The 21,006-nt window shown below is 41.2% G+C and overlaps 1 protein-coding gene across 10 annotated transcripts in view; it reads right to left on the bottom strand.

The window, feature by feature from the left end:
* The window catches only part of ATP8B4 (ATPase phospholipid transporting 8B4 (putative)), a 345,053-nt gene extending 324,332 nt beyond the window's left edge, over positions 1 to 20,721 (bottom strand). For 8 of the 10 annotated variants that reach the window (XM_055538002.1, XM_055538000.1, XM_055537998.1 and 5 more), the window contains exon 1: positions 20,514 to 20,721. The gene's annotated coding sequence lies outside the window, so the exon portion shown is untranslated. The other 2 variants (XM_055538003.1, XM_055537999.1) reach the window with 1 other exon arrangement.
* Between the last annotated feature and the right edge of the window lie 285 nt (positions 20,722 to 21,006).

The following is a 21,006-nucleotide window of genomic DNA, read 5'->3' as shown; positions in this document are numbered from 1 at the left end:
TGACTGTAAGTATGCTTTCTAAAGGACTGTCACTTTCTTTTTGTAGTACGGTGTTATTGTTGTTCTTCGTGGTGCCTGATGAATTGTTCCTCGCTGGGGCATATGAATTTAAGTGATGATCTGGGGCTTCCCTGTTGGCTCAGACATTAAAGGATCTGCCTGCAATGCAGGAGCTCAGTTCTGTAACTCAGTCGTGTCTGGCTCTTTGCGACTTCATGGACTGCAGCAAGCCAGTCCTCCCTGTCCATCACCAACTCCTGGAGTTTACTCAAACTCACGTCCATTGAGTTGGTGATGCCATCCAACCATCTCATCCTCTGTCCTCCCCTCCTCCTGCTTTCAATCTTTCCCAGCATCAGGGTCTTTTCAAATGAGTCAGTTCTTCGCATCAGGTGGCCAAAGTATTGGAGCTTCAGCTTCAGCATTAGTCCTTCCAGTGAATCTTCAGGACTGATTTCCTTTAGGATGGACTAGTTGGATCTCCTTGCAGTCCAAAGGACTCTCAAGAGTCTTCTCCAACACCACAGTTCAAAAGCATCGATTCTTCGGCGCTCAGCTTTCTTTATAGTCCAACTCTCACACCCATACATGACCACAGGAAAAACTATAGCCTTGACTAGACAGACCTTTGTTGGCAAAGTAATGTCTCTGCTTTTTAATATGCTGTCTGGGTTGGTCATAACTTTTCTTCCAAGGAGCAAGCATCTTTTAATTTCATGGCTGCAGTCACCATCTGCAGTGATTCTGGAGCCCAGAAAAAATAAATTCTGTCACTGTTTCCCCATCTATTTCCCATGAAGTGATAGGACCAGATGCCATGATCTTCGTTTTCTGAATGTTGAGTTTTAAGCCAACTTTTTCACTCTCCTCTTTCACTTTCATCAAGAGGCTCTTTAGTTCTTCTTCACTTTCTGCCATAAGGTTGGTGTCATCTGCATATGTGATATTGATATTTCTCCTGGAAATCTTGATTCCAGCTTGTGCTTCTTCCAGCCAAGCATTTCTCATGATGTACTCTGCATATAAGTTAAATAAGCAGGGTGACAATATACAGCCTTGACAGCAAGGCTGAAATGGATGAACCTAGAGTGAAGTCAGAAAGATAAAAACAAATATCATGTATTAATGACCTGGATTCAATCCCTGGGTTGGGAAGATCTTCTGGAGAAGGGAATGGCTACCCACTCCAGTGTTCTTGCCTGGGAAATCTCATGGACAGAGGAGCCTGACAGGTCCAGGGGCCTCAAGAAGAGTCAGAGGACAGAGTGACTAACACTCACCCTTATTTTTTTTTTTTTAAGAAATTACAGTACTTTCTTCTGTTTTCCAGTAGGTGGTGCTATAACACAAGTTTTGGTTTCTGTTAAATGAGCTGCCCCTGCTTGCATTCAACCCTTATATATAAATGTACAGATGTGTGGAGTTATCCAGCATCCTATTGTGTTGACAGAGGCACCTTTGTTGATTTGTAGTTGCTATATGGTTGTAGATTGAAAGGGGTAGAGAAAGGCAATCCTTTACTCCACTCCACTTTCAAGAGTGGGCACTTTCCAGCCTCCACCTCTGAGAGAGGTGTGCCTCTGTGCCTTCAACTATTGCTTCTTATGCCTCCGGGGTCACTGCTGCCTTGCTTCTGCCACAACCACCACAGTCACTGACATGGTGGGCTCTTCCTTCACATCCAGCAACCTCTGAGTTGTAGCTTTTACTGCCATGGGGGAAGGAGGACACTGGTGGGATGGTTGCCGAGGTCGCACAGGCACCTCTACCTCTTAGGTGCTATAAGGCTCATGGGCTCCACCACTGCAGAAGGAGGTGGAGGTTGGATTGTGGGCAGCCCAGTGGCTGGAGGAATGGGGTCCTCGCCCCACTGCCATTGTTGCCAAGTCACTTGTGGCTCTGGCGCTGCTGTGATTAGGTTAGAGTCACACACAGCAACCTCACCTGTTGCTGCTAGGTTCTCTGGAGCTGTGGAGTCAGCTGCCACGGTCAGAGGGCGGGGCCTGAAGGTGCTGACTTTGCAGTTCCCTCGGTTCCACTTCTATTTGTTCCCATCACCAAGCTTTATATGTATGGATGTGTGGAGTTATCCAGCATCCTATTGTGTTGACAGAGGCACCTTTGTTGACTTGTGATTGCTATACGGTTGTAGACTGAAAGGGGCAGAGAAGCAATCTTTTACTCCACATGTTACCGATGTCTCCACAGTCAGGGCCCAGGGAAGTCTTTCTAATCTCTTGTCATCATGCCCGAATCCCAAGATTTGTTTGGTTGTTCCACTGGAGCAGAAGCTGCTGCATACCATGAACTGTAGCAGAAGCCCCTAGAGTCATATAGTGACAAGAAGTCAAGTGGTAAGTGGGAAAATTACTGGAGGTAGAGTATGCGTTAGCATGAGACTGAGGACTTCTGGAGGTCTTAATTTTTTAAGGGGGTGGGGAAGTGTGATAAAATTGTCTGAGTTCTACCTCTAGTAACCTTATCATATACTCATGGTATATGGACAGTGGACAAAGACCCTCTCTTGGTCCTGGCAGAAAAAGAGGCCAGCAATGAAGTATCACTTCACATCGGTCAGAACGGTCATCAGCAAAAACTCTATAAACAATAAATGCTGGAGAGGTTGTGGAGAAAAGAAAACCCTTTTGCACTATTAGTGGGAATGTAATGAAAAAGGAAAAAGACTACTGATACAGCCGCTATAAAGAATGGTATGGAGATCCCTTTAAAAAAATAAATAAATAAAAAAATAAAAACTAAGAATAAAAATACCACATGACCTACCCAATCCCACTACTGAGCACATACCCTGAGACCATCATAATTGAAAATGACACATATTCCCCAATGTTCATTGCAGCACTATTTACAATAGACAGGACATGGAAACAACCTAGACGTCCATTAACAGATGAATGGATAAAGTTGTACACACATACAACAGAATATTACTCAGCCATAAAAGCAAATGAATCTGAGTCAGTTGAACTGAGGTGGATGAACCTATAGTGAAGACAGAAAGAGAAAAACAAATACTGCATGTTAATGCTCATATATGGAATCTATTAATGCTCCTTGGAAAAAAGGTATGACCAATTTAATGTCAGCTTTAATGTCAACTTATTAAAAAGCAGACATTACTTTGCCAACAAAGGTCCATCTAGTCAAAGCTATGGTTTTTCCAGAAGTCGTGTATGGATGTGAGAGTTGGACTATAAAGAAAGCTGAGTGCTGAAAAATTGATGCTTTTGAACTGTGGTGTTGGAGAAGACTCTTGAGAGTCCCTTGGACAGCAAGGAAATCCAACCAGTCCATCCTAAAGGAAATCCGTCCTGAATATCCATTGGAAGGACTGATGCTAAAGCTCAAATTCCAATACTTTGGCCACCTGATGCGAAGAACTGACTCATTAGAAAAGACCCTGATGCTGGAAAAGATTGAAGGTGGGAGGAGAAGGGGATGACAGGATGAGATGGTTAGATGGCATCACCGACTCAATGGACATGAGTTTGAGTAAACTCCAGGAGTTGGTTATGGACAGGGAGGCCTGGCGTGCTGCGGTGCAAGGGGTTGCAGAGAGTTAGACACAACTGAGTGACCGAACTGACTGATGGAATCTAGAAAAATGGTACAAATGAACCTGTTTACAGGGCAGGAATAGAGATGCAGACAGAACAGACTTGTGGACACAGTTGGGGAAGAAGAGGGTGCGATGACTTGAGACAGTAGCATTGACATATATATATACTGTCATATGTAACACAGACAGCTAGTGGGAAGCTGCTATATAACACAGGAAGCTCTACCCAGTGCTCTGTGACAACCTAGAGGGGTGCGATAGGGGGAGTTCAGGGCAGGGGATATATGTATACTGATGGTTGATTTATGTTGTTGTACGGCAAAGCCAGCACAACATTGTAAAGCAATTATCGAATTAAAAATAAATTTTTAAACAAAGGAAAAAAGGCTACGCTTTATCTGAACTCCACACTGCTTTTAGAAGAGTTTGATGCTGGGTGACGTGTCCTGGTAAGCAACAAGAGCGAGCTTCTGTGCAAGGTGGGTGCCATGTTTGGGATGAGCACAGGGTGTGTGTGTGCTCAGTCGCTCAGTCGTGTCCGACTCTGTGCGACCCCATAGACTGTAGCCCACCAGGCTCCTCAGCCCACGGGATTCTCCAGGCAAGAACACTGGAGTGGGTTGCTGTGCCCTCCTCCAGGGGATCTTCCCAACCAGAGATTGAACCCATGTCTCTTACGTCTCCTGCTTTGGAAGGCGGCAGGAGTGGGAAATTTGCTTGGGTTTGGTTTCAAGGCATGAGGTTGATGAATAAATCAACAATTACTTGAGGGTACTGAAAATCTTAAGGGGTAAGACTTCATCTAATAGCACAGGCTCTAGAGGGCTCATGTTGCCTTCTGGGTTGGACAATGACTAGTTGAAGAGAATTATTTATTGGAAGCTGTGTGTGAAGTGGGACCGAATGAGGAAAGTAGAAGCAGGGGACCCATTTAGGTCTCCGTGTGAGGAACGACTAGAGAAACAATTGAAAGAACAGGAAGGAAAAGGAGAGGCTGAAGAAAGACTAACAGTACATGCAGACAGAGGACTTGAAAGGCTGAGAGAGAAAGTTTCTTTCAGAAAGAAGAGTAAGAAGAAAGTAAGATTTCAAAAGTGTCTGTTCTGATTAACTGGGAACGGGATTTGTGTGACCTGAACTAGAGTTATCTGGGTGGAGTGACAAGGAGAGGAAAGAGACTATGAAGACTAAGAGAGAAAGCTGATGCTAGAGTTTGTTGTTACAGATCATCTGTTCTAAAAGAATAGAAGGAAAATGAGATGATCTGGTAGCTGGCTGGAAAAGAAAAAAGAATATTTTTTTCATATATAATTGGAAGCTTGAATACAACAGAAAGAGAACAAAAGGGTAAGAAAGATGAATATATGGAACTTTCACTGATATCTAGGAGACTCCCCACAGTAATCACAGCAGCAGGAGGTGAACTGGCAAGTTTCTAGGCAGCAAAGCCTAGGATGTGCTGAGCCAGGCTGTCACTGCAGGTCCTGACTCTTCCATCAACTGACCCTGGAAACTTAATCACTCACAATCCATATCCTAATGTGTAATGTGGGACCAATAATCATTTCCCTGTATACCCAGCACTGTTCCTGAACAACACTAGAAACTCAAATATCCCTTGGTTGATTACCTTGCAGAGTAGTTATGAGAATATAAAAAAGAAGAACACATGTGGGAAGGTTTTAGAGTGCTATAAATGTCATTATTCAGTCAATGTTATTTGTCAACGTAGATCAGTATTTATCATGTGTTAATGTCATAATGTGACTTCATTTATTCTACTTCCTGAACTTAAAATATACATGGAGTGAAACAACATACCTTTCATCTCTAGGAGAAATTACTTACAAATAAGTTTTAATATGTTTAGGGCAATGGTATCTAAATATATCCACCTGCATAAATTGCAAGAGAATCAACAGCAGAACATTTCAAAACTGTACTTAGTTGTACTTCTAGAGATTCTATGATTCTGTAGTTCTGAGGTCAGACTGGGGGTGGGGGGATGGGGGGTGGTGTCTGTACTCAAGTTCCTAAGGCAAGGGAATGGCCAAGATGGCAGAGTAGGAAGACCCCAAGCTCACCACCTCTCAAGGACACACAGAATTTATAACTATAAAATTTACAGAGGAACTATTGATGGGAAGGACCAGAATCTAGCAGAAAAAAAGCTTCTACAACAAAAGATATAAAGAAAGATCCACAATGAGAGAATATGACCAGCAAAGTCATGGTTTAGTCAGATCTATATACACCCCTGGTGGGTGACTCACAAACAGGAGGATAATTACAATTGCAGAGTTTCTCCCCAAAGTGAGGGGTCTGAGCTCCATATCAGACTCCCCACCCTAGGGGGTCTTACACTAAGGCAAGCCCCCACAACATTTGGCTCTGAAAGCCAGCAGGGCTTACTTCTGAGAGTGCCAGGGGGCTCTACTCTTAAAGGATGCTTACAAAATCTCACATGCTCTGGGACCCAGGGTAGAAACAGTAATTTGAAAGAAACCTGGGTCAGACCCACCTACTGATCTTGGAGGGTCTCCCAGAGAGGTGGGAAGCCACCTCTTCACCTTGGGTACACAGACAGTGGTGGCAGCCATTTTGGGTCGGGGGTGGGGGTGTTCTACCATGCAAACACTGGTGCTGACAAGCACCCTTGAGCTTATTAGCATCAGGACCCAACCCTGCTCCTGCCCACCAGAGTGTGGGCACCAGTAGGGCAAGGCCTCAGGCCAAGCAACTAGCTGAGTGGGAACATAGCCCCAACAACCAGCAAGCAGGAGTTGTCTTTAAAAGTTCTGAGCCCACAGCCACCATGGGACATGGTGCTGTCCATGAGAAGGCCCAGGACCTGACTCCATATAGTAGGTCATAGACCCTAGGACCTAGCTGTGCCCACCAGTGAGCAGGCAACAACCCCAGGACATCCTGGGCCCTGATCTCACCCACAGGTTAGTGGGCTCTCACCAAGGACCAGCCTCAGCCAACAGTAGGGCAGGCACGTGCTCTGGAACCCTCTGAACCACAGCCAGCTGCCTCGTGATCCAGCCTCATCAATCAGTGGCCAGCAGACTTCACTCCTGGCAACCAACTAGTCCAGGAGCCAGTCGTGCCTACCTGATCACCCATGGTCGTCAGCTCACTACACAGGACCCACACATGCCAGGTGAGTGACACCTCTAGAACACAGGGCTCTGGTGATCAGAGAGGATTATACTGCTGGGATATGTATGACATACCCTACAAAAGGTTAAGAAATGTGAACAATCTACCACATTACAGGAAAAATCATGTTCCAAACAAAGTAACAAGATAAAACCCCACAAGAGTGGGATGATCTGAGAAGAGTGGGAGTGGGATGATCGCCAGTCCAGGGTCGACACATGAGACAGGGTGCTCAGGGCTGGTGCACTGGGGTGACCCAGAGGGATGAGATGGGGAGGGAGAGAGGAGGGGGGGTTCAGGATGGGGAACACATGTACACCCATGGCTGATTCATGTCAATGTATGGCAAAAACCACTACAATATTTTAAAGTAATTAGCCACCAATTAAAATAAATAAATTTTTTTAAAAACCCACAAGAACTAAGCAGAGATAGCCAATCTGCCCAACAGAGTTCAAAGTAATAATCATAAAGATGATCCAATAACTCAGGAGAAGATTGGATGAACAGAGTAGGAGTTACAAGTGCTTAAAAGAGTTAGCAAATATAGAGAAGAACAAAACAGAGATGAATACAATAACTGAAATGAAAAATACACTAGAAGGAATCAACAGTAGCTTAAATGATACAGAGGAACAGGTCAGTGGAACGAAAGAGTAGTGGAAACCACTAAAGCTGAACAGAAAAAGAAAAAATAGAAAGAAGTGAAGGTGGTTTAAGAGACCTCAGGGACACCATCAAGCATACTAATATTTGCATGATGGGAGTTCCACAAGGAGAAAAAAGGGACTGAGAACATGAGAGGGTAACAGGCAGGAAGGCCAGGGGTCTCCAAATGGAAGAAATAGCCTGCAAGTGTCAGACATTTTTATCTCTCTTAAGCGGCAGGAAGAAACAAACTAGCAATATTTTTTTCCTTCTCTATACAAATTTAAAGAGAGGTTTCTCTTAAAATACTGTGTTGCCATAATGACACCTGGTTTCACCTGAAGTTAGCTATTCTTGAGCCTAGAGATAACCAATGCCTTTTTCTTATGAAAATGTTTGTCTTAAGCTATGCTAATGTACTACGCCTTTACCCCAAACTCTGTCTCCAAGTCGGTTCCGCCTCTTGGCCCAAAACCTACTTGACAAACCAGTATGTTATACTCAGATATTGTTCCCCTAATCTATGTAAATAAAACTATTTGTATGGTGGTCTGCCCTTCTTTAAGATTCAAGTTAATTATTTTATGGCCCAAGATTATCCCAAAATGCATCTTATGGGCAAGGGGCCTGGTGCTGTTCTGAATTACAAGACATTCCTTTCTTTCATTAACAGACTGCTAGTGACTATATAACATCCAGCTAAAGACTAACAAGGGGGTACTCTTTTTGCCCCCTTCTGATGCCTATGTCAGAAGCTTTCTCTGTCTCCTTTATACTTTAATAAAACTTTATTACACAAAAGCTCTGAGCGATCAAGCCTCGTCTCTGGCCCCGGATTGAATTCTTCTCCTCCGAGAGCCAAGAATCCTGGTGTATTCGCGTGATTCAACAACAACCTTTCATCTTGGGGGCTCGTCCGGGATCCTTCAGGACAAGGTAAGGATGCTTGGAGCTTTAGTTCTTTGTTCTCTTAGCGAACACGTTTTCTGCTGTGCTTTACTAACTCTACCGTGTGCTTGTGTGAATGAATGGCAGGCCCTGCGTGAAACAAGTAAGGGGCCCTGCTCTGCGGTTCCACAGTGATCTCATACGGCTTATGACAGAAACCTGTTGGGGCGTTATACCGACCTGCCAATGCCAAGAGGCACTCAATGTCTCCTTCGGAAACCGACCAGAAATGGACAAAGCGTGTGGACCGAACTCTCCTTTCTCGGTCAAACTTTTCGGTCTCTTTGACCATTTCATAACTCCTTGAGAATTAAAAGTACTAACCTAATCTATCAGATCATAGACTTTCAAGAGACTTGTGATCTATATTGTTACTGTATACTGTGGCTTAGGTCCCAAACTTAGATTGGTAGTCAAGAAAGCGCCTAGCCTCGATAGAAATCGAAAGTTCGGAAGCTAGATGGAGCTCTAGCTCCCAGAACATCTCTGAGGTTAAAGGTTACTCAGATTGAGACTGTGATGGGTTTTTTCCTTTGGTAACGCTGGCTCTTAGTGGATCAGAGGAGGCTGTTATACTGGTGTGGTGATGCTTAAAAAGAACATCTCAGTTTTATGTTCGCGTCGGTCTTATTATAGTCAAAAAATGCTCAGGGTCGTGCACAGGCACTCAGGTGACAAATGTTTCCCACAGCGGTTTTAGCTTGGGAGACATTCCGGAAGGTTACTCTGATTCACCCCAGGTGACATCAGAGACAAACAAGGTTAAGGGTGAAGAGCTGGACGTCAAGTAGAGATGCTATCAAGTCTACCCCTGGTACATCCCCACCCCATCTCGGTGGTAAAACCGGGAGAGACGAGTACGGCGCCTGCGTCGGTAAGGGACAGACTAAGTCCGACCAGGAAAGAAAAGCTTTTGGTGTAACGTCTGTCTACACCCCCATCTAGAGCAGGGAGGGACGCCTCCAGTAGAAAAAATGGCGCTGGTCGCTTTTTTTCTCTCTTACAGATGAGAGCTAACAATTCCAGCCTCACTCCTTTGAACTGTATCCTGAAAAACTGAGATAGATTTGATCCCCAGGGCTTAAAGAAGACACACCTGGTCTTCCTATGTGATACTACATGGCCACGGTATCCATTGGAGGACGACGAACGGTGGCCGGTTAGAGGGTCTCTTAAGTATAATACTGTTCTACAATTAGACCGGTTCTGTAAGGAACAAAGAAAATGGGTAGAAGTAACATATGTGTTGCCCTTTTACTCTCTGCAAAATATGCCAGACTTATGTCCTAAGGGTATAGATTTGGGCATGAAACCTTCAGCTCCCTCCTGTCCTCTTACTTTGCCCCCGTGCTGGGGACTCCAAACTGGGATTCAAACTGCCCACATGGAGGTCCAAACATCTCCTGTCTCAGTACGACCTCAGACCACTCTGGTTTCAGTAAAAACTCAGACCATCGAAGTAAGAGATGAGATGGAGGACAGGAGACAAAGAAAAGAAGAAAAACAGGTTTCTCCAATCTATCCCTGAGATCATATGCGCAGAGCAGCCAGAGAGACTGAAGAACAGCCACAGAAGCTGTTGCCTCTTTATAAAACACCCACCGGGAAAAATAATCAGTCTGTGAGAGTTAATAAGCCTTTCTCTTATCAAAAAATACAAAAAATCAAAGAAGATCTGAGAGACTATTTAGATGACCCAGAAAAATATATTAGAGCTTTTAAAGGTGTTACTCTGCTTTATGACCTCACTTGGAAAGATGTGATGTATATCTTAAGACAAACGCTGACTCCCGAGTCAAAGACTCGAGTTTTGAAAAAAGCGGTTGCTTATGGAGATAAATGACTTGGTAATGAATCAGTAAGAAAGAGAGAGAACGAGATAGCGGCCCTCCCCACTGGGAATCAGGCGGTCCCAACTATAAAACCAGACTGAGACTACAACACAGCTAAAGAAAGATGGGATCAGAACCATTTTGTTAGATGTATTCTTGAAGGACTTAGACAGACACGTTCTAAGCCTTTAAACTATGACAAATTGACAGATATAAAACAAGAAGAAAAAGAAGCTCCTGGTAAATTCCTAGATAGACTGAAAAAAGGCCTTCGCAAATTCACTGAGATTGATCCCAAAAGTAAAGAGAAAAAAGTGATCTTAAAAGATAGATTTCTCACTCAGTCGGCTCCAGATATCCGCCGTAAGCTATTAAAACAGGCGTATAGACCAAATCAGTCTTTAGATACTCTGTTACAACTGGCTCAGACAGTCTATTATGGTAAAAAATATAAAAAAAAAAAAAAAAAAGACAAAAAAAAAGGCAGAAGCCTTCGCCATGACTATGAAAAACGTTCTTAAACAGCCTGAAAAAAGTGCCCAGAGGGGCCCAGGTGAAAACAGATGGGCTTGCTACTACTGTGAAAAGGAGAGACACCTCAAGCGAGATTGCCCTCAGGCATCTAAGCCGCCCCCGGCTCCATGTCCGGTCTGCAAAGGACCACACTAAAAGAGAGACTGCCCCCAGAGGCGTAGGTCTCCCGGGTCAGACTCTCAAGACAATCAGGACTAAAGGTGCCCGGGGGTCCCCACACAAGCTCCCGTCCTAATTACACCTGAGGAACCCCGGGTATTAATAGTTGTGGGGGGCCAATCCGTCGATTTCCTTTTAGATACTGAGACAACTTATTCTGTGCTCACTGAAGCCCCTGGCCCACTTTCTTCCCGATCCGCTTCCATAATGAGACTGTCTGGACGAGCCAAAAGATATTATTTCAGTTATTCTTTATCTTGCAACTGAGATTCTGTGCTGTTTTCACACGAGTTTCTGATTGTGCCAAAATCTCCCTCACCCCTCTTGAGAAGAGATATACTGAACAAGGTCCATGCCTCTGTTTTCATAAATATGGAGCCCTCCCTTTCTCTCCCTTTAGTTGAACAAAATGTAAATCCTAGAGTATGGACAGATGAAAAATCTGTGGGTCGAGCTCAAAATGCTATTCCTATAGTTGTTAAGCTCAAAGACCCACACGTATTTCCACATAAGAAGCAGTATCCACTGAAACCTGAAGTTAAAAAAGGGTTAAAACCCATCATTAAAAATTTAAAAAACAGAGACTATTAATTTCCTGTTAACTTACAACACTCTTACATTCTTGCAACATTCTTACAACACTCCTATTTTGGGTATAAAAAAATCAAATGGTAAATAGAGACTAGTTCAAGATTTACAAATAATAAATGAGGCTGTAGTTCCTTTACACCCCGTAGTGCCTAATCCTTATACTCTATTGTCTGAAATTCCTGAACGGGCCAAATATTTCTCAGTAATTGATTTAAAAGATGCCTTCTATTCAGTACCTTTGACAAAAGAAAGTCAATTCCTATTTGCCTTTGAAGACCCTACGCAGCCAGCTTCTCAATTAACCTAGACAGTTTTGCCCCAGAGATTTCGTGACAGTCCTCACTTATTCGGACAAAGTTTGTCACGAGATCTACAAAACTTTAATAGCTCTAAAACAGTGGTGTTACAATATGTAGATGATATTTTGCTCTGTGCTGAGACAGAAGAAGCTTGTTCGCGAGCCTCTGAAGATTTCTTAAACTTTCTGACAGACTGTGGTTACAAGACATCAAGAGAAAAGGCTCAGCTTTGTCAACAGTCGGTTAGATATCTGGGCCTAATCATATCAGAAGAGACTAGGGCCATAGGCCCTGAAAAAATTAAACCTATACTAAATCACCCCCTACCTATGACTTTAAAACAATTGAGAAGATTTTTGAAAATCACAGGTTACTGTCACATTTAGATTTCGGGTTACGGAGAACTTGCCCGGCCTTTATATAAACTTATAGCTGAAACTCAACAGGCCCAAACCGACAAACTGGTTTGGTCTCCAGAAACTCAAAAGGCTTTTAAGGTTCTTCAGACTGCTCTCCTGCAAGCTCCAGCTCTGAGCTTGCCCACAGGGTCAAAATTTAATTTGTTTGTCACTAAAAAAAAAGGTGTGACATTGAGAGTTTTGACACAACCCCGAGGGCCTCACCAACAACCTGTTGCTTATCTAAACAAAAAATTAGATGTAGTTTCACGTGGGTGGCCCCACTGCCTAAAAATAATTGAGACAGCGGCTTTATTAACACCTAAAGCTTTAAAAATAATTAATAGACAAAACCTTACTGTCCTGACTTCTCATGATGTGAGTAAAATCTTAAATTCTAAGGTTAATATTTAGATGACAGACAGTAGGCTTCTTAAATATCAGTCATTGTTGTTAAAAAGACCAGTAACTAAGCTTAAAGTTTGTAAAAATTTAAATCCTGCCACTTTCCTTCCTGAGAAGGAAAATGAAACACCTGATCACGATTGTTCTCAATTCCTAACTTTAAACCATACAGCTCAAAAAGATCTAAAAGATAAACTGCTGGGTCTGCGAAACACTCCCCTCTTCGTCAATAGAAGACTTCCCGTGGTGGACATCCCCACTTCAAAAAAAAGACTTTCTCCAAGTCTGTAAATACCTTCGACAACAAACACATGCGATGCATCTTCTTCATCTGATGACATCTACCAACCCTAAAATGGACTGGTGCAACACTTTGCACTTTAACTATGGACATAATGTGACTTTTAATAATTCTGGTTGTTTTGTTCTTGCTGTTTGCTCCCTACATCTATAATTGTATAACTAGATTTGTTTCTAGCCGCATGAAAGCTTTTAAGTTACAAATGGTTGCTCAAACTCCTGCTACTGCTGTAGCTTCCTCCGACTACTATTTGGGGCCCCTGGATCAAATATCCTCAATATAAAGATTAAGAAAATATGTTGCCTCATCAATTTAGGGACAACGCCCCTTGTCAGCTCGAAAGTAGTTATAAAATGAAAACGACGCCCCTTTTCCCTAGACAACATAATTCTCCTAAAAGAAAAGGGGGGAATGAGAGGGTAACAGGCAGGAAGGCCAGGGGTCTCCAAATGGAAGAAATAGCCTGCAAGTGTCAGACATTTTTATCTCTCTTAAGCAACAGGAAGAAACAAACTAGCAATATTTTTTTCCTTCTCTATACAAATTTAAAGAGAGGTTTCTCTTAAAATACTGTGTTGCCATAATGACACCTGGTTTCACCTGAAGTTAGCTATTCTTGAGCCTAGAGATAACCAATGCCTTTTTCTTATAAAAATGTTTGTCTTAAGCTATGCTAATGTACTACGCCTTTACCCCAAACTCTGTCTCCAAGTCGGTTCCGCCTCTTGGCCCAAAACCTACTTGACAAACCAGTATGTTATACTCAGATATTGTTCCCCTAATCTATGTAAATAAAACTATTTGTATGGTGGTCTGCCCTTCTTTAAGATTCAAGTTAATTATTTTATGGCCCAAGATTATCCCAAAATGCATCTTATGGGCAAGGGGCCTGGTGCTGTTCTGAATTACAAGACATTCCTTTCTTTCATTAACAGACTGCTAGTGACTATATAACATCCAGCTAAAGACTAACAAGGGGGTACTCTTTTTGCCCCCTTCTGATGCCTATGTCAGAAGCTTTCTCTGTCTCCTTTATACTTTAATAAAACTTTATTACACAAAAGCTCTGAGCGATCAAGCCTCGTCTCTGGCCCCGGATTGAATTCTTCTCCTCCGAGAGCCAAAAATCCTGGTGTATTCGCGTGATTCAACAACAACCTTTCAAACATATTTGAAGACATAATGGTTGAAAACTTCCCTAACCTGGGAAGGGAAACAGACATCCAGATCCAGGAAGCAAAGATGGTCCCAAAGAGGATCAACCTAATGAGGTCAATACAAAGACACATTTTAATTGAAAGGGTAAAAATTAAATATAAAGAAAGAATATTAAAAGCAGCAAGGGAAAAGAATCAAGTTACATACAAGGAAACTCCCATAAGGCTACCAGATAACTTTTCAGCAAAAATTCTGCAGGGGAGAAGGGAGTAGCATAAAATATTTAAATAGATGAAAGGGAAGAACCTACAACCAAAATGTTCTACCCATTAAAGGTTTTCCTTCAGATTTTATGGAGAAATCAAAAGTTTTACAAACAAAAGCTAAGAGTTCACCACCACTAATTCACCTTAACAAGAAACATTTAAGGGAATTCTCTAAGGAGGGAGGAGGAGGGGAAAGAGAAAGAAAGAGCTTCCTGGTAAGGGGAAATATTTAGTAAAGATAGTAAATCAACCTTATGCAAAATTAGTAAAAAGGTCAAAAGACAAGAATAGTAAAACCACCTATATTTGCAGTAAGTAGTTAAGTGAAGTAGCTCAGTCATGTCCGACTTTTTGCGACCTTGTGGACTGTAGCCTACCAGGCTCTTCCCTCCATGGGATTCTCCAAGCAAGAATACTGGAGTGGGTTGCCATTTCCTTCTCCAGGGGATCTTCCCAGCTCAGGGATCAAACCCGGGTCTCCCGCATTGCAGGCAGACACTTTAACCTCGGAGCCACCAGGGATTCCCGTAAGTAGTTAAGGGACACACAAAACAAAAAGATGTAAAATATGATGTCAAAACAGTAATTGTGGGGGGGGGACATAACAATGTAGAGTTGTTAAAGGGCATTAGAGATTCTGAGATTAGTAACTTAAAATAACACAGATAGCTATATAAACCTTACGGTAACCACAAATCAAAAACCTATAATAAAGACACACACAGAAAAGAGAAAAGAATCCAAAATAACAGTAAAGATAGTCATCAAATCCCAGGGAAGAAAGCAAAAGAAGAACAAATAATCAAAAATTAACTACAAAAGCAATCCCAAAACAATTAACAAAATGGCAGTAAGTACATATGTATCAGTAACTATATTAATTGTAAATGGACTAAATGCTCCAGTGAAAAAAACAGAGTGGCAAAATGGACATAAATACAAGAGTTACATATATGCTGCCTGAAAAAGACTCACTTCCCATCTAAAGACACACACAGATTGAAAGTGAGGGAATTGGAATAAGGTATTCTATGCAAATGGAAATCAAAAGAAAGTCAGAGTAGCAATACTTTTATCAGACAAAATAAACTTTAAAACAAAAACTGTAAAAAGAAACAATAAGGGACATTACATTCATAATGATCAAGGGATCAATCCAAGAAGATGCTGTGACAACTGTAAATATACATGTACCCAATAAAAATATTTTTACCCAAAGCAAATATCAACATACCTAAAGGGAGAAACTGACAGCAACACAGTAAGAGTTGGGGACTTTAACATCACACTTACCTCAATGAACAGACCAACAAGACATAAAATCAATAAAGTAATATTGGCCTTAAATTACACATTAAACCATTGACTTAATATATATATTGGTCAAAATCCATATATATATTTATATATAAAACTCCATTCAAAAAACAGCAGAATACACATTATTTTCAAGTGCACATGAACATCCTACTGGACAGAATGTTCTAATCGACATCTAACCCAACATTCTAATAGGCCACATAATAAGCCACAAAAATATTCTCAATAAATTTAAGAAAAGTGAAATCATATCAAGCATCTTTTTCATCCACAATGCTATGAGACAAGAAATCAACTACAACAAAAATCTGCAAGAAAACACACACACACACACACACACAGGCTAAACAAACAACCAATGGTCACTGAAGAACTCAAAAAAGAAATTTAAAAATATCTGGACACAAATGAAAGAACAATAATCCAAAATCTATGGGATGCGGCAAAAGCAGTTTCAAGAGAGTAGTTTACAGCAATACAAGCCTACCTCAGGAAACAAGAAAAATCTCAAGCAACCTAACCTCACACCTAAAGGAACTGGAAAAAGAAAAACAAAACCAAAAGTTAGTAGAAGGTAAGAAATCATAATGATCACGACAAAAATAAATGAAATAAAGACTAAAAACAATAGTAACTAAGATCAATGAAAAGAACTGGTCTTTGAAAAGATAAATAAACTTGATAAACGTTTAGTCAGACTCATCAAGAAAAAGAGCCCACATCAGTAAAATCAGAAACAAAAAAATTACAACACCATAGATCATTGAAAATTATTGCAAACAATTATACACTAATAAAACAGACAGCCTAGAAGAAACGGACAAATTCTTAGAAATGTACAATCAAGAAGAAATAGAAAATATAAGCAGACCAATTATCAGTAATGAAAGTGAATCAATGATTTTTAAAACTCCCAGAAAACAAAAGTCCAGAACTAGATGGCCTCCCAGGTGAATTTTACCAAACATTTAGAGAAGAGTTAATGCCTATTATTCTCAAACTATCACACAAAATTGCAGAAAAAGGAATGCTTCCAAACACATTTTACAAGGCCAGCATCACACTGATAGCAAAACCAGACAAAGATACTAAAAAAAAAAAAAAAAAAAAAAATGAAAGAAAGAAAGAAAATTATAGGCCAATATCCTTGATGAATACAGATGCAAAAATGTGCAACAAAATATTAGCAAAATGAAACCACCAATACATTAAGAAGATCATACACCAGATCAAGTGGAATTTATTCCAGGGATGCAAAGATTTTTCAGTATCTACAAATCAATGTAATAAAACCAAATTAACTAACTGAAAAATAAAAATCACATGATCATATCAGTAGATACAGAAAATCTTTTGATAAGTTTCAACATCTATTTATGATTTTAAAAAAAACCTCTCAACATGGTGGGTATACAGTGAACATACCTCAACATAATAAAGTCCATATATGATAAGCCCACAGGTAAAATCATACTCAACAGTGAAATGCTAAAAGCATTTCCTCTAAGATAATGAAGAAGACAAGAATACCCACTCTCACCACTTTTATTCAACATATTATTGAAATCCCAGCCACAGCAACTAGACAAATAAAGAAATCAAAGGAATCCAAACAGGAAAGGAAGAAGTAAAACTGTCACTGTTTAAAGATGACATGATACTATACATAGAAAATCCTAAAGACACCACCAGAAACTACTATAGTTCATCAATGAATCTGGTAAAATAGCAGGATACAAAATTTATATCTAGAAATCTGTGCATTTCTATATACTAACAACAAACTACCATAAAGAGAAATTAAGATAACAATTTCATTTACCATCACATGAAGAAGAATAAAAGACTTTAGGAGGAGGTAAAAGACCTGTGCCCAGAAAACTATAAGATACTGATGAAAGAAACTGAAAACAACACAAACAGATGGAAAGATACATTGTGTTCACGGACTGGAAGAATGAATATTGTTATAATGATCATATTACGCAAGGCACTCTGCAGAGTCAATCAAATCCCTATCAAATTACCAATGGCATTTTTCACAAAACTCGAATAAATTCTAAAATTTCTATGGAAACACAAAAGACCCCAAATAGCGCAAACAATTTTGAGAAAGAAGAATGAAACTGAAGAAATTACACACCTGACTTCAGACTACACTACAAAACACTATGGGACAAGCACAAAAACACTGACATTGACATACAGATAAATGGAACAGGATAGAAAGCCCAGAAATAAACCACACACTTAGGAGTTTATGTCATAGATCAACTAATCTAAGGCAAAGGAGGCAAGAACAGACAATGGAGAAAAGACAGTCTCTTCAATAAGTGGTGTTAGACAACATGGACAGCTATGTAAAAGAATGGAATTAGAACATTCTCTAACACCATATACAAAAATTAACTCAAAATGGATTAAAGACCTAAACGTAAGACCTGAAACCACTGAACTCCTAGAGGAAAACAGGGGCAAAACACTCTGACATAAATTGTAGCAATATGTTTTGGATCTGTCTCCTAAAGCAAAGGAAATTAAAGAAAATAAACATGAGACATAATTAAATTTAAAAACCTTTGCACAGCAAAGGACCACTGACAAAACTAAAGACAACCTACTGAAAGCGAGAAAATATTTGCAAACAATATGGCCAATAAGGGGTTAATATCCAAAATAAACACCTCATACAACTGAATATAAAAAAATTTTTTTAAATGGAGGGATGAGGAGGAGGCTCAAGAGGGAGGGGATATGAATATAATTACGACTGATTCACATTGTTTTATGACAGAAACCAACACAACATTGTAAAGCAACTCTCCACCAATTTGGAAAAAAAAAAAAAAATGTTTTTAATGAGCAGAGGACCTGAATAGACATTTCTCTAAAAACAACATACAGATGGCTAACAGGCACCTGAAAAGATACCCAACATCATTAATCAGAGAAAAGCAAATTAAATCCTCAATGAGATATCACCTCACACTAGTCAGAATGGCCATCATCAACAAGAACACAATTATCAAGTGTTAGTAAGGGTGTGGAGAAAGGGAACCTTCATACACATTGGTGCAACCACTGTGGAAAATAGTATGATAATTCCTCAAAACATGAAAAATAGAGCTATCACATACCCAGCAAGTTCACTGCTGGCAATATATCTGAAAAAAATTAAAACACTAATTTGAAAAGATATATAAACCCCAATAGTCAAAGCATCATAATTTACAATAGCCAAGATACAGAAGCAATCTACATGTCCATCAACAAAAAAGTGGATAAAGAAGATGTGAGATTATGTGTCAATTGATAAATATAAATATACACACAAACATACAGTGGAATAGTACTCAGTCACAAAAAAGAATGGAATTTTACCCTTTGCAGCAACACAGATGGATTTAAAGGATATGACACTAAATGAAATAAATCAGAGAAAGACAAAAACTATGATATCACGTAGGAGTAGAATCTAAAAAATACAACAAACTAATGAATCTAACAAAAATAAGCAGACTCAACAGATACAGAGAACAAATTCATGGTTAACAGTGGGGAGAGGAATAGGGGAGGAGCAAGATAGGGGTAGGCAATTAACAGGAACAAACTACTATGTGTTAATATTAAAGAAATGATATAAGTATATATTGTACAATAGCCTTTCCTGGTGGCTCAGACAGTCAAGAGTCTGCCTGCAATGCAGGAAACTGGGGTTAGATCCCTGGGTCTGGAAGATCCCCTGGAGGAGGGCATGGCAACCCACTCCAGTATTCTTGCCTGGAAGATCCCCATGGACAGAGGAGCCTGGTGGGCTACAGTCCATGAGGTCAGAGAGTCAGACACAACTGAGAGACTAAGCGTGCGTGCACGCACACACACACACACACACATATTATACAACACAAATATAACCAGTATTTCATAATAACTTTAAATGGAGTATAACCTACAAAAAATTTGAATCACAATGTTGTACACCTGAAACTAATATTGTAAACCAACTATATCTCAATTTTTAAAACTCTATGTCCAGCCAAACAGCCCACCATGCATAAGAGAACTCAAAGACATTTCAGACAGACAGGTTCTAAGATAAATTAACTCCCATGCTCCCTTTCTAGGAAAAATAAAATAAAAATAAATTTGTTAAGGCAATTCTAATGTGCAGGCAGCTTGGGAAATACAAATGTTTTACAAAAGGACTGATGCCTCTCATTCCATTATTAGACTGTCCTCAAAAGAGCGAAAAGCCACCAGCATCGTTTAGAACTCGACCACGGAAGGAACTGTGGGTCAAAAATCTCCACCCCAGTATCTGTGAGCCCCTGGACACTCCGGGTTCACACCTCCTCCCGGGCCCCACCTCTTTTGGTTTTCTTCCCCCTTTTTCTAAAAGCTGCCTCTACCCCAACCCTTGGGGTTCTGCCCTTCTCCAAAACCAACTGCAGCAAGAGCAGCCAGTCCTCTGCCTCTTCCGGCTTGGCTATCCTTGCAGATAATCAGCACACAGGCCACTTCCCTTTTAAAGGCATGGTAACTGATGGTTACCACAAAGGTAGGTGGGAGGAGAAAAAAGTAGGGGAGAGAAAAAGGTTCCAGACTCCCCAACGCCTTACCGTCACAACCTTGGTTCATGGTTTTGGCTTCCCACCAGAGAGAGGAGCCAGAGGGAAATTACAGTGGTGAAGAGCCGATGGCGTCAAGATGGCACCCGTGGGAGGAAGATGGACTCCCTGCCTCACATGACTCTGCTGCTATACGGGAAACAACTTCCTCTCCCCTCTCCCCCCCTCCCCAAAAAACTCTAAAAACTGTCTAACAACTCCTACACATCAGGCAGAAGCAGGGAAGGCCCACACGAAAGCGGGTAGGAGGGCCTGGGTTGCAACTCTGCCATGAACCCTACCTCCGGTGCTGCAGAGCCCAGAGTTGGGAGGGAACTCAGACCTGGAGCTTCTCCCTGAGGAGTGAAGGGTTTGAACCCCATATCTGGCACCCCAACTTTTTAAGATTTGTGCCTTAGAGACCAGCCCCCAAAACACCTGGCTTTAAAAACCAAGCGAAGGTCCCGCCCAGGAATCCCACAAGGCAACGGGAGAAGCCAGAAGCAGCTCTTAAAGGCCCCGTGGGCTCGGGCTCACCGGGAGGTGCTCCGATCTGATGTGAATAAGACTCACCTGCTAATTTTAAAGCTTCTGCTTGACAGACAGGCATCTAACTGAGCACACCTGAGCTTGCGGGCAGCATGCTGAGCTCTCCCTCTGCCTCACTCTAGCCAGTGAGTGTAATCTTGTTGTTGTTCTCCTTTTCCCACCAGGCACCATCTCTCTGCCTCATCCCAGCTGGTGGGCGTCAACGTCACACTACCCCCTCCGCTCCAGAGCCCCACTGCCCCTACA

This window comes from Bubalus kerabau, chromosome 10 (genome assembly GCF_029407905.1).
Source record: "Bubalus kerabau isolate K-KA32 ecotype Philippines breed swamp buffalo chromosome 10, PCC_UOA_SB_1v2, whole genome shotgun sequence".
Lineage (NCBI taxonomy): Eukaryota > Metazoa > Chordata > Mammalia > Artiodactyla > Bovidae > Bubalus > Bubalus kerabau.
Note: the sequence above shows the minus strand (reverse complement) of the source record. Positions and strands in the feature narration are given on the sequence as shown.